This window comes from Pseudoliparis swirei, chromosome 3, assembly GCF_029220125.1.
Source record: "Pseudoliparis swirei isolate HS2019 ecotype Mariana Trench chromosome 3, NWPU_hadal_v1, whole genome shotgun sequence".
Taxonomy (NCBI): Eukaryota; Metazoa; Chordata; class Actinopteri; order Perciformes; family Liparidae; genus Pseudoliparis; species Pseudoliparis swirei.
Window position 1 is genome coordinate 16,352,350 of NC_079390.1, and position 23,260 is coordinate 16,375,609.

Here is a 23,260-nt window from a genome sequence, read left to right on the forward strand (position 1 = left end):
ATAAAAGAACAAAGACGTGCTATAGAGAACATGTCAGGGGGCGGGCCAATCTTTTTAATGTCATGCGATCTACCAACACTGCGACTGGCAGGTCGCGATCGACGTGTTGAGACCCTGATCTACAGGAAGTAAAAGTCGTAACAAGGTTTCCGTAGGTGAACCTGCGGAAGGATCATTACCGATGAACAGCACGACCGTCTGCATGAGAGCGGACATAGTTCAGATTGAAGTGGTGTATTGGAAGCTCATTTTGCAAGTGACTTTTTTTTCGTCCCGACGACCAACAACAGACGGATTGGAAGCTCATTCTGCGCATGCGTTAAATGCGTTAAAAAAAAAAAACTAGTTAAACCTGAAATTGAATTAACGCGTTATTTTTCACAGCACTAATATATATATATTTATTGGTGTGTGTACAGGCGTTAGGAGTGTAAAACAGGGGAAATAGAGAGACAACACTACCCTATGCATCAGCAGGGATATTTCATTATGTACATAACGAGTGCCATTAATCGCTCTTAACAAGAGGACACAACCTCACCTTGGCAGTCTCACACACACACACACAGCGGGGAAGGTGGGGTCTGCTGGGGGGAGCATGGAAATATCTACAGTGCGCGCAGAAATTAAAATTCACCACACTGAGAATCCGCCGCCTACTTTTGACCGAATGCATCGAGGTCCCCCTGAGGGGGGGTGGCGGGGTGGGGGAGCGGAGGCGAGCCAGCGGTCACGTAGAAACTGCTCATCTGATGGAGACGTGTAAAAACACATAAAAGAGGGGAAATATATAAAAAATATATACACACAAAAGTGTGTGTGGGTGTTGCCAGCGGGGGCTCGTGCCAGCGGGGGTTCGTGCCCTTGACATACTGACACGGACAGAGGGAGGAGGGGGGTAGCCGTCATGTGACACGCTTGTCACTCGCCTCATCAACCGCCCGCCTGCCCGCCCTGCCACCTGTCAGGCTGCCCACCGCCACCCATCCTGCCCCTCTGCCGTCCCAGAATCCCGTCCGCCCCACTCCTAGTGCTCTGTCTCCCTCCCCTCTCGGCTGTGCAGCAAGGTCAGGCGGGTCACCGTGTCCTCATCTGTAATCCGCTGCCATTCGTCAGCAGCCCCGGCCCGGGCAGGAGGAGGGAGAGGAGAGGAGGAGGGAGAGGAGAGGAGAGAGAGGCAGCCCTCAGACAAGGGGAGAATGCCCAATTAGGCAGCTGTCTCTCTCTCACACACACACAGAGAGTGTGGGGGGGGGGGGGGGGGGTTCAACTACAGATTAGACATATATAACTGCTATCTGAGGCATGGCTGACTTTTGAGGATACAAGTGAATTTTGATGAAAGAGGAACAACTCTTAAAATGAGACCGGGGCCATTTCTCTTATTTGTAACCACAAGATGGATGAGATGATCAGGGAGGAGTGGCCTACTGGGGGTTTACACTGGAGCGATTCAGGACTCCAGCCCCGCACCAATTGATTGTTTGGTCTAACACACTTCCTCCGTTTAATCAAAAGAAATAGTCAAAATGGTGCCGGGGGGGAAAGGGGCGAGGGGGGGACTGAGCAAGGCGCGAGGAAACCCTTTCCTTTCCTTGGTTCCACCTTAAATGTCAACATTCACAAGGGTTCAGTGGAGCTTCAATATCCAGCTTTGAGTAGTTGCTGTTAGAAAGGATTTCATCACAAGTGCGAGGGACACTTATCCCGTAAATCCTGTCTGAGTACAAAGTACAGTTCATGGAGACTTAGACTAGATGTCATGCAGGCTGGATGCATATGTTGCTCCGCCCTTGAGCTCCAGGTGCCTGGGGGACACGCGTCCTCCCTGCTCCACACACAGAATGGAGGGGAGGACAGCGCAGACCGGTCGCATTTATGTAGTTTGAGCATGCAAAGGGGATAAACACTGAACTCCCCGAGCAACGCTCCACAGACCAGACTCGCCCTGCTGCAATTTATTATTAATCACTCGAAGTGACCTGTTCCAAGGTACCAACACTCTCTCATTTTGTTTCTGAATGATTCATTGATTACAGGTTACATTGCAGTTACTTATCCCAGTCACGCATCTTTTGTCTCTGTGCATCGAGCTAGTCGTCCAGTACAGACCGACGTACTAACTTGGAGAAGGGGTTGAGGTGGTGGTGGTGGGGTTAGCCCTCTGAACCCGGCTTTCAAAACAGGGTTTCAGCAGAAAGCTCCCCACAATAACACCATTTATCATAGCCACGAGCTGTAAAACTGACAATATTGTCAGATTTACAAGTTTCCCACCGTCCATGAACACATCCTGTGTAACAACTGCTTGCTTGGCAGGAGAAGTAACACAGTTGGTGCTTTCTTTCTTTTTCTTTGTCACTTTATTCAATGCGTGTAATTTAAAATTTAAAACTATACCGTTTGCGCTAACAAAATTCTGTCAAAAACATAAAATGCTGCCCTTCTCAGTGCAACTGTGAAGCTATGAATTACTGAGACAGACGGTCAATTGACAAACACTCAGTGAAGGCTCGACTGTCTTGAAAAGACTAAAGGGGCCAAGAGAAAATATTAGTTGAGCTTGTAGAAATGTAAGTAGTTAAATATGTATATCTTGTGGCGCCTCCATTTTATTTTCTAATACTGGTAAACAATGTGTTTGTTTTGTTGTGATTTCTGTCATTAGAACTGTGTTCTGCTGCACTAATACATGAGTTTGTTTTCCTTCTATTCTTGTGCTGTTTCCATCGAGGTGCAGGACTCACACACTGCAGACGGGTAGAGTTATCACATGTTGTGAGTTGTCTGCAGGCTTTCCAACAACAGTGACGGGTACAGTCGGGATCACCTGGGTTTATTTAGAGTTGGAGGATGTGTGATGCTAAGCTAGCTGTTGACGCTCAGTAAATCCCCCCAAACACTAGGCTACCTGCTCGTTACACCACAAGGCCTCCATGTCGACACAGGTTCAATGCAGAAGCTGGGAGGGGGGGCCGGGGCACTGTTGACAGGGCGGGCAAGCAACGAGACGCACGACTTTTGCCGCTGAGTAACGTGTAATCAGGAACGGATTCCAGTTATACAATAGAGAAAATACTAGTAGTTTGATTGTACAGAATATAAATGTATAAATACATTGAATTTGACATTAAACACCATTTATTTCGCTATAGTCTAAATAAAATATAACATAAAACATTGTATATGTATATGTGTATATATAAACTAAAATCTAGCCCTCCTCCTCTACTTTGTGATGATGAAATAGGACAAGGTAAGCCATGAGACTAAAGAAACTGATGTTTATTAAGGTCACTGAACGCCCCTATCAGGTCCCACAGACACACCACAAGGCCTTCTGAGAGCACTGGAGTCATTTCTGTTGGGCTGTCTCCCCGCACGGCTCCACCCACCTCTCTTGATTGTTATTATAATGACTCAGTGTTTTGTCGGCCAGTTCCTGCTCCGCTCCTCCAGCACTGAAAGTACCTAAAGTGCTCCCAAAGTCTAACGATTGTAATCTGCGATGTCATATTGATGCATGGCCCAAAGCGGCTCCATTAGCGGCCGGAGAGACTGACTTTGTGGACTTATACGATGTCTGCCTGTACGTTTTTACATCTACAAGGGAATTTAGAATTCCAGAAACCATAGCTTTATCTTTGTCCCAAACAAAAGTCAGTCCCATTACTTTCACCTTGTACTTCTCTACCAATCCATTGTATTTTGTGTGAAATCTTAGGTGAGGAGGTGTTTCTCATCTCTGGCTAAGGATGATAAAAACAGTATTAGTCTAGAGGTAAAAACAAGGCTAAATTGTTGGTCTGTATACAATAATAACTGGATTCTATTAATAGTGTGATACTTTACTGAGTGAAGGTCTTTTCACTAGACACAGGGAGGTCAGCTACATGGCAAAGCCCCTGGACTGGAGCAGGTGGTGAGCCAGTGGTTCTCCTAAGGAGAGACACTGCAGACCAAAATCCTGTTCTTCATGTTGATTTATAGATCGTTTTCTTTGAGACTAGAGGAAATAAATCATCCTAAAGACATATTCAGGTGTTTTCTTTTCTACTTTGTGTCTGTACATTCATCTTTAAATATGGCCCTAATTTGCATACGCAAACATAACATTGAGAAAACTCTGTCTTAGTGACAGTAATCAATGGGAGAAGTTTCATGTTGATAGTTCTTTATTTTACCATATTTAACTGTAGGGTCTTCATATTATAATTTAATAAAACATCTCTTTAAAGCATACCTGCAAACTCAAAAAACAAAAACTCTTCGGATCTCCACGATTCACGTGGATGACCTATTTTGAGTTCAAAACGGTGAATTTCACCGAAAGGTGACAAGTTTGCAGGTATGTTAATGGCTGTTTTTTCAAAAGAGTTATTTCTCAGACTGATCCATAAATCTCACTTCAGCAGCTCCGACATCCCCCAAACATTACACTTTCATTCCTTTCTGTATTCTGAGGATTTTCACAGAGGCGTTTGTTCATATGATGCTCATTTATACAATATTTTATTACTAAATAGAGATCTAAAATCCCCTCTTAAAAATACCGTTGACTCTAATATGTCAACAAAATGAAACAAGACTTTGGAACCTGGCTTTATCCATTATTTAAAAGAGATTAATGCAAATTTAAAGGTATTTCATAATAAAACGCCTCATTTAAATACTTTTCACTTGTAACACAATAAATAATTGTCTTTATGTCAGTTTCTAGTTGATATCTATGAGTTACATGTTTTACCCCGTTTACCTGTAGCGTCTCATTATTATTCAGTACAGCATTCTGCTACCAACAGGGACTTGATCTCACGTCCTCTGAAGGCCGTCTCTCACCTGTCGGAGGACGAGACGCCTCTCTCAGCGGGCAGCCACTGTGTAATGGGCACTGCAAGTCGATACCCGATGGACACGTGGCTACAATGTAAAAAAAAAGTGGACGAGCAAGTTCACACGACGTTCTTTGTTCTCTTGGTGCGACGTCACGACATCCAGTGATGAGCGCACTTGATGCCTGATTGACTGAAATGTGTACAGAAACAGCCTTTGAATAACAGGTTGACTTTATAATATCTGTGGAGGGACTACAGATGGAAAACCGCTGTGTGGCAACAGTGATGATTAAATATTTCTTTTTTTTATCATAATCTATCACATACCGGTCAAAAAGTAGAACCATCTTGAAGGTAGTCAGCCATTGTCATGTTGCAGTTTACATCCATTACATTACTTAATCGTGTTTTCTTATGTAACATTGTCATAATTAGCACATTCATTCTTGAGTTATGGCCCAAAAAGTTGATTTGAGCGGTCACCACCATTACCTAATCAAGTGGATGTTTGTGCCAAATTTTGTTATTATTATTTTCCTGAGTTAACAGACAACTAGCAAAATAAAGGCACATTACGGTGTAATAATCGCTCTATTGACTTGTCATAGTAGGAAAGACACAGGTTTTACTGTTTTCTCTAGATTCTAAGTGTCCCAGTGAGCAGTGATAGTGAGCCAGCATGACAATACATGGACCCTGAGACTGAAGCAGCTAAATGAAACTCAGCCGTCATTCATTTCGTTATTTACGCCTCCTGAAACCCATCATACCCCACGTTTATGCAACCATTCCTGACTCGTTCAAATAAACACTTTCGGAACTGACTAGGCGTGCAGGAAAACATAGTTTTGCAGGCTTGGACATCATCAGAACGATGACAAATTGTACCTGTTAAACAACAGTTGTGCTCTTTGGTCAGCTAAAAACCCACTTCATAGTGTCAACCTTCAGCTGAAGAGCTTTTGGAAGCGTCCGCCACTAGATCACTGGCCCTTTAAATAACCATCTTTTTCTCACACACACACACACACACACACACACACACACACACACTACAAAGCAGTTAGCCAAGCATCTCTTGGCTCCGAGCAGAGAGAATAAGACACCCTCATTACAGCCCTTAAAAAGCTCCTGCCCTCACAAAAAAATTAATCCACTGTGGACCCAGACGGCAGTGCAGAGAAGTCACAGAAAGATATTCGAGGAGTTAAAGGCCATTTTTTTCCCTTACAACTCAATTCTCTTTGTGTGTGTGTTTGTGCATGTCTGTGCTTTGATGGTTTCTGCCCCCCTCCCTCGGTTCCCCTTTCCTGTTCCTCTTTAATGTCACAGGGCTGGCTCATATGACCTTGAGCAGCAGCGTTGGCAAGAGTGAGAGCTGCCTCGCCTGCGGGCGCCCTTGAACTGGATCTGTGAGACAAAAAAAAAAAACTTCACGCGGCCTGATAGACATCTCAGCCCTCCTCCTACACCCCCCACCCCACTTTCTCCAAAGCTCTTTTATTCAATCTACGCCACTTCTTATCTGTTCCCCGTGGTGGGAAGAAATGTATCAGAATGCTGCATCTTTAACCTCGCTGTCGGACGAGATAGATGGAAACAGAATTTCAAAATGACTGACCGGCCTGGACTGATTTATTTTTAAACCTCCTTAATGCACACGCCGTTTCAGGGAAAGAGGATTGGGGGTGGAAGTGGGGGGTGTCACTTTACAGAATACACCTGCGTGATGAGGTGGCCATCCAGACCAGAAGTGTTGTTTACATACTAGGAAATACCAGAGCGTTTCTCCCTCCCCGCTCCGCTGCGAGCCGTTGGCACACGCCGACCTGGAGCTTACAAAAAACAAACCCCAACCCCTCCGCTCCAAGGATGAGCGCCGGCCAATCAGGATTCTCCGACTACGAGAGGGGGGCGCGCCCAGGAGCCTGTGTTTTGACAGGTTGATGATGACCCGTCGGGTCCCCCGAATGAAGACCTTTTTTTTTTTTTAAGTAAACACCATGGTGCATAGACCAAAGTCTGGCTCCGCTCTTGCATGAGAGCTGAGTCGACTGTAAAAGGCAAAAAGAAGGGTTGTTTTGGTCAGGGGTTTCATTTTAATACACGTGCAAAGATTGTGACACCCTCCTTGCGACGGGGTTCAAGTGATACAGTAACTGTTTGCAATGCCCCGTTAGAGGCAATGTGTTGGTTGTTTTAAAATTCAGAAGAAAAAGGGCTTTTTTATTTTGAGCGAAACAAGCACACACACTACACAGCCTGTGTGTGTGTGTATGTGTGTGTGTGTGTATAGACGACTGTACTGGAGGTCTGGGCACTCTGAGACCGGCCCAGCCCTCCTGCTGGTTCACTTCATGCCTGACCTTTTTGAAACTGTAATGTTATCACATGTCACACAGAGGCCTGCTGGAAACCATCTGCTAAAGGCACTGTGGTGGCTACGTATTACCAAAAAAAGAAAGAAAAAAAAACACTGACTGGAGTGGCCAAGTACTGGTTCTGACTGGTTTGCTGATCAGCGTGTCTCACCTTCACACGCGGAAAGGCAGACGGCGCACTCCCCCTCAGAGGCTGCCGTTGAGCAACGTGAGCCATGAGCAGTCTCCTCAATTAGCGTTAAGGGGCTTTTGCACGGAGACATGCAGCTCCGGGGGCTAAGAATAACAGGAGACGGGTCCGCTGCCCCCCCCCCCCCCCCGAGTGTTAGGGCTCTCCAGAGGGGCCGGGGGCCTGTAGCTCACCGGAGTCGCACTGCTAATCCGATCCACCCATCCTCCGCCATGTTTAGCTCCACCTCGGGATATTAGGTTATGTTTGCAACTGCGACACCTTGGCTAATGGGTCTGTTTTTTTGTCTGCTTGATCTAATATAGTGATACAAACTCTAATGAACCACATGTTTGATTGCTGTAGAATGCAATCACAAACTAAAATCTAGTTTTCATATCAGGGAGTTGAGATACTAAAAAGGCCCAGTATAGACCCCCCCTCCAGAACCAAAAAAACAGACTCGGTTGTGGAGGCACCACAGGGTCCTGGGAGATTCATTACAGGCAGATTTGTTCCACATAGTGAAATACGAGTGAGCTCTGTTGCCTGAAAATTACATTGCTCCATGAGCAGACTCTGATGCAGGAATAAGCCCCGATTGTCTGTTTTTTCCCCTTTTCTATTCAAGCTCAAAACAATAGGCACGGCAATTATTTGTGAGGAAGAGATCAAAACCAGTGTTTATCCCGCTTTGTATGTCAGAGACGCAGAAGACACGGAGAATATGAAGACACAGACCGTATTCAAATCAATATCAAAACAATATATATGCTGGCTGCGGATAATGTCTGCCCCCGTGGCTTACGGGCAGTTTGCCAAAACATCGACACAGGCAAAATCCCCCCCACCCCCACCCCCAGCTGGGGGATTCACAAGCATCGCTACTTTGGTACCTCGTCGAGGCCAGAGTTCTGCAAACCTGACGTTCCACGCCATCACGCCACGTCGTAGGTACCGGGCTGTGGGCGGCTTGGCTAAACAACAGCGCTAAAAGACGTTTTAGGGTCCATGTCAAGCTTCTTGTCATTACTTACAGGGCACCGAGGGTCAGAGTCCGCTATACATCTCAGATCTTTTATCCCTGCTCGTACTTTGGGCGGATCCTCGGGCCTTCCGTGTATTCCAGTCTCTCAGCTCGACCAAGGGGGGCTGGCTCCTGAACCTCCTGCCCGAGGAAACAAGGCAAGCTGAGTCAGTGGCTTCTTTTAAATATAATAATCATTGATTTTTAAAATATTTTTTATATAGCGCTTCTCTAGACACCCAAACTCGCTTTACAGTCCAGAGTCCAGTAGTCATACATACACACAGTCATACACAAATATCTTTTTAACTCTACTTTATTGCACTGCCTATCTGACTAGTTATCCTGATAATAGCTTTCCTTTTTTAATTAAAAAATAATAATAATATCTAGATATATATCTATAGTTTTACTAGTATATAAATACCAATTAAAATAATTAACTAATTAAATATTACATTTGTTTTGCTCTGAAAATAAAGATATCATTATTTCAGCTACATTGAGTTTCATTATGATGCTTTCAAGCTCTGTTCAGTAAAAATGAAGCAACGGTTAACTAGTAACGTTGTGAGGAACTTGAATAATTCCAGAGGTTGGAGGAGATGTTTTCACAGCACTATAAAATAGGTATTAATCATGACCTGTTTGCATTCCTAACATCTCTTCTCCCCACTAAGACTTCTTCTCAAATTAAAGATCAATATTGGATCTGGTTCAGCCATCCGTGTTCCTTTGAGAAGTTCGCCAGAAGACAGTTTTTTTTTCTTCTTCTATTTGGTCCTTTTGGTCAGAATAATAACGAGGGCTCATGTATGCAAATGATCTCTTCGCATGTCTGGCATTGGCACATGATATGCAAAGAGGCCACTCGTCCGTCTCTAAACTACAGCGGAACTCGGTACAGTAAATAACCTGACCTGAATTAGAGCCCGGCGAATTTGTGAGAGAGGGTCAGAGGGGCCTTCATTTAGGAATAGAACAGCAGCCCGCGCGCCAGGGGACGGGAAATGTGAACAGAACGGTGCTCCGAGCTCGTCGGGTCTGACTGCGGTAATCAAACGCTATTACTGCAGACTGAGAAGGTGAAGGGGGGGACGTATTGGAGCTATAGCGCTTCAGAGGCTCATGCACTACTTTAAGGCTTACATGGGTGTGTTCTTTCCTTTTTTTTTGGAAGTATGCTTCTGGGGAGCGAGGAGAGACCTCGGCCCTCAGTTTGGGGTGTATAATCTACGGTTCATTTGCAGCTTTTCTCCCCTAGCATGACAAGCCGTAGCCTCTGCTGCTGACCCAGTTCTGAGTGGCTGCGTCCTCGCGACAGGGCCCTGCCTCCCCATCAGGCCCTGCTCCTCGTCTAACTGACGATAACACCGCCACCCTCTGCCTCTGAACTGTGGGGGGAAAAAAAATAGGTCGCCGTGACCCACTTTTCTTCTTTTCCTCTCTCTCACTCTCCTCCTCGCTAACATCGTGCAAGGAGTGCTGCAGAGCATGATCGAGGGAGACAGTAGAAGAGAGAGGGAGACAAAGAAAGAAGAAAAAAAGTGGAAAAAAAGAAGAAGAAAAGAGAGCCTTCTCTGTGACGAGTCCCTGCACTTTGGCAATGCACTTCTGTGGCCTCTGGAACAGGAGGGACGACCCCCATCAGTGGGCCAGCTGTGTGTTTGGCAGAAACACTCCTACGCCTTGATGCAACAACTGCACCCGAGGGTTAAACGCCATCTACAGCCCCCTTGCAGCGCCCTCGCAGCCCCCGCCTCCTGATTTCTACAGCTCCTCTTCTTGGTGGCCATTATGTCACATCTTTCTCAGAATGCTAAATGGAGCCTCCGCCTTATTTAAAACACGCTGCTTTCTTTTGCAATCGTCTAACACCCCGTGAAGGTATGGCATGTCGCCAAGCCTCTCTCGCTAGGGGACATTACAGGGGTCAGCCGATCGGGAGCTGCCCCAATGCCAGGTAGCACACGACACTGCCCCCCCAATGCCTCTGCGCTGGTTTGGACAGCTCATGATGTATCCAAGACCCCGCACAGTGCTCTCATGCAAACCCTCCCCCCGTTAAGCCGCGCTATTACCGGGGTACCGCTCACGCTTCGGGATTAACGAAGCGTGAACGGTATCCGGGGGGGGGGGAGCGCTCCTCTGACAGCGGCTGAGGACTTCGCTCATTTGTGACACAGATTCCGCAACGCCCCTCGCATCGCTGCTTGAAGCCATTGTGAGGGACCAATCGACGCTGCACCTTTTGGCTGCCGATGTAAATATTAATGCGCCGGCCAGGAATTCATCATTCACTCTGGTGCCTTGGCGTTGCTTGGCAACCACTGTTTAGCTTCTGTTCGAGAGCTATATCTGTCAGAGTGAGTGACATTTAATGATCACCCTTCCCCTTTGACTGAACTGATTATAATTATATACAACCACAGCATGTATATAATATATATATTTGTAACGCCAACCCCTCTCACACAGACTCACTGTGCCTCACGTTAGCGCCCTGGTGACACACAGTTTGCCCCGCACTAGAACATTAGTCCCACCAGATGCCAGCCGCTACGTGTTCGCGTGTGTGCTCATTTGCATCCGCCACGGTTTGACACTCCGCACTACAAAAACAGGAGGAAGGTTGACCCGCCGCTAAACTCTCACCGGCCCAGTGCTAAGCCCCTGCGTGCTAATGGTGACCCAGTGCACACAGAGATGTCGGTGCCTCTGAGACGAGTCATGGAGCCCACTGCTCCACTTCCCTCTGCTGCCAGAACGGGGTCGTGCCGGGCCGTACTTTTCTGCCATCAAACGTGCAACCTGCAGGAAGCAAAATGGTCGTTGGAGAAAGCGTAGTCGGAGTGTCGGGTCTCTTTATTTGACGAGGGTGGGGGGGACTGACAGAGGTTCTAGTTCCAGTTGAGGGGTGAATGTAGGTCAAGCCCTGCCTCCGCATAAGCACCAAGGTCAACGCTGAATGGAAGGTGGCTTAGAGAGAGAGAGAGAGAGAGAGAGAGAGACCCTGGATAAACCACATTCATCTGGCTCTTGTGCCAGCCTCAGATGTAACACAGCTCCTCTGTGCTAATCCCAGGTGTGAGAATGTGGGTATTTGTGTGTGTGTGTAACAATAAAAGATCTCACATTTTATACAAGCTTTAAGAATCTTTTTTTCATGCTATCAATCGGCATTGCCATGATCCTTTTTTGAAATGGTTTTGTCACCAGTTCTTCCACAAAGAGAGTGTACTACGAGGAAAAAGCCAAAAGCCACGCACCGCCTCAATAAAGGCAGCAACCAATCGCAATGTGAGGAATGTACAGTTTAAAGGTGTACACCACAGTGGAGAACAACTAGTAGTCCAAACAAAGACGGCAAACTGTGTTACTCCTATTAACCTTGACGAAGGCAGCGCAGACCTCATCGATGCCTTATTTTCTAACCATTCAAAATAAAAGCCCTGGACACTCTGTGGAACTGTTTACTACAGGGAACAAAAATGAACTCGGAGAATTTCGCTAAAAAGGAAATTCAATCAAATCTAATATTTTTTTGCTGACTGACGTAGCGGACCCTGCTCCTTGGCAACAGGGGTCCTGCTGGTGGGTCCTCAGTCTGCGTGAATTTTTTTAAATATTCTTATTTTGTTTAATCGTCACGCTCCCGGTGTATAAAGGCCCTTACTGTATCTTCCATAACCTCCGCTGCTCTCTTTCGGCATAACATAGTTATACAAGAGGACCTCTGATAGGCTGAAAATTGCAAAGGCTTAAAGTTCCTCTGGGCAGCTTTGTGTGTGTGTGTGTGTGTGTGTGTGTGTGTGTTAAAAGGTGTATCCAGGCAGAAAATGTCTCTCTAATTTTAAATGTCAAGTCCTAGCAGGCGATCACCTTTATTTGTGTTGCCTCAAACAAGACAACTCTCTGCACACAATCAAGGAAGGCTTATGAACATTCGGAGTTTGATTCCCGCTGTGGCCATCCACGACATAAAGAACAACGACCCAAAACACAAGGAAACAAATCAGGATGCCCTCGAAGTGGCCAAGCCAGAGAGAGAGAGATAGAGAGAGACCTGAAAGTAGACAGCCTCCACTCAAACTCAAGAGAGCTCCAGAGGATTTGCAGAGGGAATAGCAGAAAATCCCCCAAATCCAGGTGTGCAAAGCTTGTCGCGTCATATCCAGGAAGCTGTAAACGCTGCCAAAAAAATGCTTCAAAGAAGCGCTAAGTTAAAGGTCTGAGTGCTTGTTTCAGTTTTTTATTTTTAAGAAATGTGCAAACATATCTCAAATGTTTTTGCGTTGTCACTATGGGACAATTTGAGTCGATTGATGGGGGAAAATACATTTCAGGTACTTTAGCACAAGGCTGCATGATGAACAAATGTGGACAGAGGGAAGGGGCCGGACTACTTCCTGAATGCCCTGCATGCATATCACGTATCTCCCCTACTCGAGCCTCTGTGTCCATCCTGACCAACTGAAGGCAGCCGTCTTGCAGAATGGTTCACTCCTTCCAGCACACAATGAGTTCTTTTTTATAAAGCGGAGGACTGCAGTACATCTCGTCGTTTTTTCTCATAACGCCACAGCATTTAAGAATCCTTGACATTTGGCTCAAATGCTGTGGCAGAATAAAGAAAGAGGACATTTATGTGAAAACAAGACGGGACATGAGTCTTTGCAACCTCTCCTGTCAGACACTGCATTACATTCAGATCAGGGCATCGCTTAACAAATCACCAGATGAACTTTCCTATTATTATCAAAAGCTTATTTACAGTTGCCGCAACGATGAGTGTTTAAAAAAAAAAGTGCATCTCCTTTTATTTCGCTGAATTCTATTTGATCCAATTCATGTTTTATGGTACATTATGATGCGGTGACACTTCAGCCGTTTATTCAAACGTGAAGAATCGCATAACAAAAAGGATACTTATTTTAAAAAGTGAAGTTGCAAAGGCAGCATTTCTCTCACTCTGGGATTCAAGGACTAGTTTTGTGTCACAACACATGGAGGCAAATGGAGGCATGAAGTTGGCCTCAAGGGAAAAGGGACTCCCTTTGACGGTCCAGTTCTACAACTCCAATGGAAAGACACACCAGGGCCCAATGTGCACAAAGACTAGGATCCATTATAGCCTGCTTCAACAGGGTGGACTGTCCAGATTTCCCCAGCCACATGGCGAACAGATCCGGAGGGCAGAAATGTTACCGTAGTCGCACATAAAAATACTCTGAGGCGGGAGCAGTAGCGCGAGACACAGTGAGCCAGCGCGGTTTAAACAGCGGGGCAGCTGGAGGGAGTGAGCGAAGGCAACTGCAATAACACAAATGCTAGCAGCCAGCTCACTCGGGACATGAATCACTCTGGACATGAGACGACCTTTCCCTGACATATGCTGGTATCAGTGATTGAGAACTGAGAGGATGACTCAACCCAACCGGGGGACGGAAACTTGTGGCCGGCCATTCTAAAAATTCTGTCGGGGGGGGGGGGGAAGCTGCTCTTCCATGGTGCGACCTTGACCCTGTGTGACCGTGGCGGCCCCCGCCACGCAGCTGCATGTACACACGTCTCCGCCCCCTCGTCCTCATAGACATACAAGGTCAGGAGAGAGGATTGAGGGTGGGGATGTGTGTGTGGGGGGGGGGGGGGGGAGCTGAAGAGTGTCACATGATTGGAGATCCAATCATGTGACACTCTTCAGCCCCCCCCCCCCCTCTCCTTCTGGAGAGTTGCTTAAAAAACCGCCTTGGCAGTCAGGTCAAGGTCACGGTCTCACCTAATGCCACAGGAAAAGAAGGGAAGTGTGTGTGTGGAGGAGAACACAAAGAGAGATGACACAGATAGGGGGGGCACATACTCCTCTACATGTTCAGCACTCCTTGCTAACTTGAAAACACAAGCTATTATTCTATTAGCCGTATTAATCTTCCTGCTTAGTGGACACTTTTATTCAAAGTCACTTACGCGATTATCACTCTTGCACATCTCCCTGCGTTGCTGCAGCTGGATATTTACGAAAGGAATCCGGGTTAATTGCCTTTGCTCAAGGGCAGAGGGGTGAGCAGGAGTATGAGCAAGCAATATTTGGTCACAAGTCCATTTTCCCAAAGTAATAGGTCATACGGCTGCCCGGAGTCATCCGCCTCATCTCCTCTCAAATAGCTCCACGCCGCTGGCCGGCGACTAATGCGGTTCCGAAGAAGCTGCACTCTCGAGCCGCGGTCTTTTCGGTCTGTTTACCCAGCTCTAGTGAGGACGCCACCTCGCTAATGGATTCACAAGCAGGCTGGCGGTTCACAAAAGGATGGAGTGTTTTCGGGAAATTCCAGAAGCCATTTTCAGGGGAAGAGGGGTACTGGGGTCTTTTTATTAAGATATTTAGACATTATTTAACCATGTTGTTAAACGATGTTAGTATTTAAAGTGCAATGAGTCTTTTTTGGATTAATTGAACAATGTTAAATGGAGTGAAAGGTTTCTGTGAGCAAGTACAGGGCCAGTCTTTAAGCGCCTCGAGACTCTTTTGGACGAAACACCAATCGGTTTGCTCGTAGAAACACGATATAAGGTGTTTCAAGAGGGACTCGGCCACATTCCTCCATCGGAGACTAAAGTGCTGCAGATCCATCTGAACTCGCACTGCTTCCACTCTCCACGGCCACCCGCACAGGTCCCTTGTTGCATAGCAACCACTCAGCTCATCACCAGAAGCCAAAAAGTTACACAATTACAGCTCGAAGCCAAAAGGATTCGGGGGGGTGCGGCAAATAACATCGTGCGGCGGGTGACATCCAGCTTCTGTCGGATGTGGGTGTGAGTGAATGAGGAAGAGGGGAAACCCCAGTCCCGAGTTTCCACCAATCCAGCAGAGCCAAGCAATGTGAAAACAACCCAAATATTGACAGTAGACTGGTGGACATGAGCCGAGCAGCTCTCAGGTGCAAAATGTGACCATCGATCCCCCCCCCCAACTTCACCTGTTTTGGAACGGAAATAAATCCACCACCTCACGCATATACCGCATACGCAACCCCTGCTCCCCCCCACCTCCACCCCCTCTCTCCCTGTCATCCAGTGCAATATATCCCTCATTCATTCATAAATCCTGAAAACTCCTCTTTAGTTAATTGCCTGGGAAAATTTAATTTCAAACGAAAGCTTTTAAAAAGAGGGAGATATAATTAAGTTGCAGGAATCTCTCTGCCCCCTCCTTGCCCAGGAGGGCCCGGGGGTGGGGCGGGGGCGGGGAAGACATGCGCCGCGAGTCGAGCGGCACCGCACTGCTCCGTGTCAGAAAAGTCATACAGCCATGTTTAATAAAGCAGAGCGTTACGTAAAGCCTCCCCCTCTGCACAGGCATACTGCACCAGACGCCGTGTCCTTGCCTGGGCTGCTCAAGGTTCCCAAAAGGACAGTCTGCTAAGAAGTTGGGAAGGACGGGGCCCTGTGATAGCCTGCAAAGAGAGAGGGAGGGAGCTGCTGCTTGTGACAGCTTTGGACTTTGAATTCAGCGCCAGACAGGCTCATGCATCAATCCCTCAACTTACAAAGACAAGCCACTAACCTTGACGAGGCCAGGGACTCTTCAGGAATGAGTGGCATTTTCACTTAGCCCCGGCTTCTCCCCTGCACTCCCGCCACATAACCTGGTTAAAATAAGACACAGTTGAGTAACAGCCGGCCTCCCTCCCTGGACATTGTGACCCGGTGTTCTAGCCCTCAAACCCTTAGGCCTCTTAGGCCATGTCAGGGACATATGCATTAATACACAAATAGCATTTAGCATGCGCACACGGGGTGGGAGGGACCGGGCAGGGACAGTGGCCTTGTCTGATTCCTGTTAGGAGCAGCTTGGTTTGAGCAAGGCGTGACACAACGTCCTCCAGACCGACCATTGATTTCTCTCAGACTGAGTTACGAACATGCTTAGAGTAGCGGGTGAAACGCTACCAGCACGCGGACGATTTCCTGCCGCCTTTCTCCTCCGTGAAAAAACATGGCAGACTCCATCCATCCCGTGTTCACACGGGCTGGGTCGAGCATTTATCTGCCCACATCACTTTTGCTGCACCCCCCCTACAGACTCTTCCACGCCTGCGACATTGGCCGTCTGACTGCAGCATCCTAGCAAGCACACCTCCCCACAACGCTGGAGAACACCTTCCTGCTGCACCTCTACAGCCCCGGTGGACAGCGAAAAGAGTCCGCTCAGCTGACGTCACCCAGGAGGCCTGCTCCTCCCCGCTACATCTCCTCAGTCTTTACTTAACGTATCAGGAGGGGAGGGACGGCGGAGTCGCCGGCAGCTCCGTAGCCGCCGCGACACAGTAGCTCGATGGCGTTTGTCTCCCTGCTCCGCCTCATTGATCGGCACACTTAGGCTTCCACAGCTGTTGTTTACCAAACGGGCCGATATGTCATGTGGGTAAATTAATTTGACCCCGCCTCTCTCTTTCTCGTTCTCCCTCCCCTTTCAGTGAGCAATTTCTGCAAAGTCTAAATAATTCACAGCAATTGCAATCAGCGGCGATCAATCGGCGAGGATAATTGAGGGGCCCTGTCATTGCGCCAAGGCCAAGGGGAAGCGCGAGGCGTAAAGGCAGAGGGATGGAGAGTTGGAGGTAAGGGGGAAAGGGGGGGGCTAAGAGAGCAATGTCATTCAACAGATGAGCTCTGGCTAGCGTAGCCCTCAGGGGTTTGCATGGGAGACGTCCATCTTTCTTCCCCTCCAGCATTTCGTCATCCCAGCGCCGGGGAGCAATGGCAGCGGAGAGACGCATTTAGCGGTTCCTGCCTCGTCATCAGAATGAGGCCCATCAACTTTGGCTGCCTTCTGTTCGTGACAGAAGCACCAACAGGAGCCCGGAGTGATTGTCTCAAAATGAGATAGTGCTGCTCTGAGAGCCCTTAAAATAAAAAATGACTCCATCTTCTGCACAGCTCACAAGAGAGGCTCTTGACCTGCCCACACAGGGACCGCATTTCAGAACGCAGAACTGACCAGTTTTATGCCTTGTTTTCTGACCTCTTTATTTGGGTGTTCTAGTTCAGAATAAAATACACATGTACACACCTACGGTGCTGATTTAACATGAGGGACGTGGAGCCCCACTGGCAGTTCTAACCTCCCATGTTCATCAGGGCTGCACAGGTAACCCACAATTAAATGTATAAAGCTGCACTCGTAGAAAAGTCTAGTGTGCAACCAATCAAGCACTTCCTTAACGGCCATCCAGATGTTTTCGCTCCACTTTTGAGGAGCCGTCATGCATAGTGGCTGCCTGTGAGAAACTTTACCGATTATCTCTTCTACTCTGCAGTGCAGCGTAGAAGAGTAATATGTTGAGTATTACTCTTTTTCCCTGTTGGCTGAAAATGAAAGTTCCTTATGAAGTCATATTTCTATGCAAAGCTTTGTTTATAGGCAGGAATTTAACAAATTTGAAAGGGTCAGAAATAATTTGTTCCTAAAACCAATGATTAATCCTGATAAATAATCGCTATCACAGAATTGATCAACAATAATCGTGATTATTACTTTGGCATAATTGTGCGGCCCTAATAGTCCGTTTTTGTATTTAGTTTCTACATAAATCTGTTTACACATTACTACAGCTCAAGACGTCTTTGTCATAACTGCAAGACATTTTCCATTCAAATTCAAATGATATGCAACCTGGCCATGCTGTGCATACAACACTGCAGTCTGTAATACTTGTGTGAGATTAGCAGTGAGGAGGAGCCGGGTCAATACCGAAAACCGATCCTTTCAAACACTTTGATCGGGACTCATTGACTAACCTCCTATTGGGTCTTTGTCTCATCAATCGGAGAAAAATGCTTTAGTCCGAAATTGAAATTCACAACATAACTGCTGCCACGGCGAAAATCTCCTCCCAATAACAGCAGCAGGTCCGTTATTAGTCCAGAGTGTCTCAATAAATAAACAATAAAAGAGAACAATAATTTTGCTTAATGAACGCTCCACTCTAACATTACAGAGCCCGAAACAATTATGGAATTGAGCTTGTGGCCAAAGGATAGGGAGGGGGGGGGGGGTCTCCAGTTTGAATCCTCCCTGGGCTGACAAAGTGCAAGGCCGTGAGTCAGTGATGAGAAATGCTTCTCCTCCTCAACATCTACTGTCAAAGTGCCCTTGAACAATGTTCGGTGGCCAACAACACAAGTGCTGGGCAGTTCCCAGGTCTATAATAAATCAAAAACCCCGCAGTAAATGCATGACACTTGTTCTGGTAGATTGCACATTAGGTTTTCTTTTGGGGGGGGGTGCAGACTGGAGCGCAGCAATCAGAAGCGCGATGCCAACCACAGTTTTGTCTGCCATGTGCGCATCTCGTGCATTTGTGTGACTGACAGCCTGATGGACAGTGTTTCTGACCACATTGGTAGTGGCTAGAGAGACTGTTCTTGGGGATAAGTGCCTGGGCAGGTACTCTTCCGTATCTGTGGCATCATCCTGTATGCAAAAATACATTACGCCCAATGACTGAAACAAATGGAGAGGAAAGTCACCAACAAGCACTGGGAGTGACTACTTTTTTTTAATGTCGTAATGAAACATATTATGGATCAAACCACGAAATGTGCGGAACACGGCGTCATAACACAGTAACAGACACACGTCAAAACACGCCACTCCTTGGAGGCAGCGGACGCATTTTTCCGGTGGCGGATGAGATTGGCTGTCATGGAAGGCAGCCGATGAGAGAGAGAGAGAGTCGAGCAGCGGAGTCCGGTCTTGTGACTGCTCAGCAGCCTACGCATCATTTGCATTCGGCCATTTGAATGTCCTCTGGTCCTGTTGCAGGCTACTGCACATCACTCAACAGCAGCTCCCTGGACAATAACAGATGGCCCAGTCAAACGGAGCCACGTCCAGCCCAACACGAAGGCTCCTCTTGGGTTACTGGTCTGACACGCACGCACACGCACAGACACACGCACACACACACACACGCTCACACTATAATGTGCAGGTTTGAGTTAAATATTTTTATATTTAATTTAATTTTACACTGCAGTCATTAGTATTGTATTGTGTATGCATATATACATATATATTTTACTTTGTATACTTCTTGTATACATCTATATCTTTCATCCCTGTATTTTATATTTTATTTTTTATTCTCGTGTGTTTAGTTTATTGGTGCTGCTACTGTGACGACTAATTTCCCCTTGGGGATTAATAAAGTATCTATCTATCTATCTATCTATCTATCTATCTATGGGAAAAGAGGACACGCTGAACTACCTTGAACAACTTGTGTAAGTGCAGGTCAAATAATTACGCAGCTTAAACGCTCAACAAAAGGAGAGCTAAAAAGGCAGACCTCCAGACACAGACAGTATTTAGAAGGCTTTACAGAAAGTTTGACTTCTCTCCACCTTACTTTTAAGCTGCCGGGGTCTGAAGTTACAGCGGCTCTGTCAAAGTGTAGCACCGAACAGAGCGCTTTTTGTTTCCCCCATCCTCCCATTACGACATCTAAACAGGTTCGCCGCTGGGAAGTTCTGTAAATTGCCCTTTTGAAACGTGAACTGAAGTTCTCTGCCTTTTTCCTGTAACTCGCGGCAAACTTCAGCCCCTGACCTTTTAGCCTCCACTGCCGATCCAAAGTCCAATGAAGCGATAGGACTTTTCAGGAAAAAGGAACACCTACGCAAAAAAAAACCTCTCACTGGTAGTTAAAGAAGTTGATCAAATTAGATCTGACATGACGACACAGCGATGTAGACCGACTGCATTTTTAACTCATAGCCTTCCTTTTTTTTTTAAGGATGAGCATCATTAATAAGCCATGAATTCAGATCACAGCTGTTTATGGTGCATTAAAAAGGGGCCTGATGCCAGACATGTTGTAGCAACAGACATGGAGACATTGCTTTGTTTAGCTACCTTTGCCTACACTGTATCTACTGGGGGTGCTCGGGAAGGTTAGTGCAATAGTCCTCCCCCCCCCCCCCCCCCCTAGTGGCACTGCAACATCTAATACAGAAGGTGACACTGCAGGGGCATGTACATACACTCAAGGCAAATTAAGGACTCTTTCAGATATTAATACAATTTACCCACCCCCCCCCCCCTCCAAAAAAAGAAGCTCCAAGTGAACTATGAGTCTGGGCACAGAGGGACATTTCTCATTGGCTAGCCTAATATATCCAAGACCTCGCTACATTTTGTGTACCTCACAAAGCCCATTCATGACTCAAGCTACACTACAATCTAGGCCTTGACGTTCATTCAAAACACAGTCGACATTTCTATTTTGTTGTATTTTATGAGTAGGAACCGTCATTTCCAGAACACTGCAGCCGTGAAGTGTTCCCCGTCCGCGGCGCTAACCCCGCTCCAGAGACAGACGGCTGTCCTGTGTTTGGACCCATCGGAACAGACACCGCACTCACGCTACACCGTGACACGGTTCGGCCTTCTGGTGTGTTGTTGGCCCTGTGGCGAGATGATTCATCCAGCGCGACGGTAGCGTTACAGTAGCCTGCAAATGCAGCCCGGGCGGCGAGTGGGGCGCGTTCATTCCGCCACGGGGGTACGGGAACGACGGCTGACATGCATTTGCTCGGCTCTGTCTTCACACGGATAAACGCCTCTAACGTAGGCCGAGTGGTTCAATGGTGGCCGCGACACACGGAAAGAGGCTGTTGTAACGTTAAGCAAGGAGCCTACCGCACACAGCCGGGTCCATTCTCCACCTCTCTAAGCAGCGCTTTATTCCCCCTTTTTCCCCAGTGCTACATCCATATGCGGCTGTGCCGCCGTACGACACGCAAACAGCCGCTTACGATCCTCGAAAAAAACCGTCTAGCACAATCCTCGACATCGCGTCCCGTACGCGTGATTTTTTCTCCCTCCTCTTCTCGGGGTGATAGTAATTATCCAGATATGACAGTGCGTTTATACGTTAGCACATAAAGAGCCCCTACCTGCAGTGTCCACCCCACAGTCAGCCGGCGAGGCGCATCGCTGTTGTTCGACAGGGGGAGGCAAATCCAATGAAAAACGGTCGCGTCCGTCTTAACACTCAAGGCGGGCGAACAAAGATGGCGAGGCAGGCTTTTAAAAAACAAAATGTTTAGTCCAAAACGATGCTTGGGTGTTTATGTTTGTGTGTGTGTGTGTGTGTGTGTGTGTACGCGCGCACGCTGCGACTGCAAGCGAGCCGAGGTGTATAGCGTGTAGTCGGTGGGAATTGTTTATTCTCAGAGTCCCCTCGCTGTGGAGAAGTGAGAGGAGGCAGCCACACTCCTCCTCCTCCGCTGCCGCGGACACCACCCTTAAAGGGACAGGCCTCCACTCAGCGGCTCCTCTCACTCCTCCGCACACAACCATATTCATAATGCCCTAAGATTAAGAACAATAATAATAATAATATCAGTCTTAATTATAATACCATTATTTTAGTATTAATAATAATAACACAGCAACAATAACAATATCAGAATAATAAAAATAATAACAACACTGTAATAATAGTAATAATAATAATAATACCCTAATTGTAATAGTAATAATAACAACACAGCAATATTAATAATATCACAATACCAATAATGATAACAATACCCGTATAATAATATTGATAAGAATACCACTGTTAATAATACTTAAACAATATAAATAATGATAACAATAATAATAATCACTCAATAATAATAATCTTCATTAAAGGGCAGACTATGCTATGTATTTTTGTATGTTCATTTAATATGTGTACAGATTGTAAAGCCCTTTGAGGCAAATTTGAAATTTGTGATATTGGGCTATAAAAAAAAATACTAAATTGAATTAGTTAATACTAGAAATTCATATTTGTTGTACGTTTTAATTGTAACTTCATTGTTTTATATTGTTATTGTGAGTAGTTTATATTCCACTAGTAGCAGAAATTATACTGTATTAGTGGAAAAAGCCATAACATGAACAGAAACAGACTAGTATAGCAGTAACAGTAGCAGTAGCAGCTGTAACAGCAGCAGTATTCTGTATTTTAACACTTTTTTGTGAAACACAACAATATCCAAAAAAGTGTGTCACAGTAAATATCAGCAGGACACAGAGTAAAGGCAACTTACAAGTTCAGGGGTTCACTGAATATCTTAAAGGGGCATTTCTCCAATTTCACACATACAAATCAATATATATCCTATTGTCTTCTGTGGCTCTGGAGGAACATTCTTTTTGTATATCTTTATTGTGTAAACCCGGAGACATTTTCTTAAAGGGACAGTGTATAGGATTTAGTGGCATTTAGCGCTATGGTTGCAGATTGCAACCAACTGAATACCCCTCCAGTCACTCCAAGACTGTGCTAGCATGAGCCGCCAATGGCAAAATAGTGTTAACGGCGCTGTCCTCGCTCAGAAGCATTCTTTACCATAATAACACTTCTTCAGGAGCAACGGAAGTCAGAGGCTATCTAGCAGCGCTAGGGTTTTGCACTCTGTGGCTCATGTTACCGCAGTTTCATAAGCATGTAGGAGAACTAGGATGGCCTTAAGAGTATCCCAGAACGGATAAACTAAACACCGGCTCTCGTGAGAGCCTTTCATGTTTTTACATTATCTTAAGGCCATCCTAGTTCTCCTGCTATGTTGCACCGCCATGTCTCTACAGTGTAGAGACATGGCGGTGCAACATAGCGGACTCCATGAAGAGTTCCTGTTCGCTATGAAGATATAAATAACCCCAATGATGTCATCAGGGGTAGGATAGGTCTGCTCCCAGAGAATAACTTTCCAAACAGAGAACATGGGTTACACAGTGGCGTGACGTTTGAAAGACTTTGAGCGTTTTGGACGGGGAAGT

General features: G+C 46.4%; 1 protein-coding gene across 4 annotated transcripts in view; it reads right to left on the bottom strand.

Annotated features, from left to right (window-relative positions):
* The window catches only part of nrip1b (nuclear receptor interacting protein 1b), a 43,369-nt gene extending 21,687 nt beyond the window's left edge, over positions 1–21,682 (bottom strand). The window contains exons 1-3 of one of the 4 annotated variants that reach the window (XM_056442529.1): positions 21,379–21,682; positions 15,980–16,061; positions 8,423–8,553 (exon numbers count right to left, since the gene is read on the bottom strand). The gene's annotated coding sequence lies outside the window, so the exon portion shown is untranslated. The remainder of the gene's footprint in view (positions 1–8,422; positions 8,554–15,979; positions 16,062–21,378) is intronic. The other 3 variants (XM_056442519.1, XM_056442546.1, XM_056442537.1) reach the window with 3 other exon arrangements.
* Between the last annotated feature and the right edge of the window lie 1,578 nt (positions 21,683–23,260).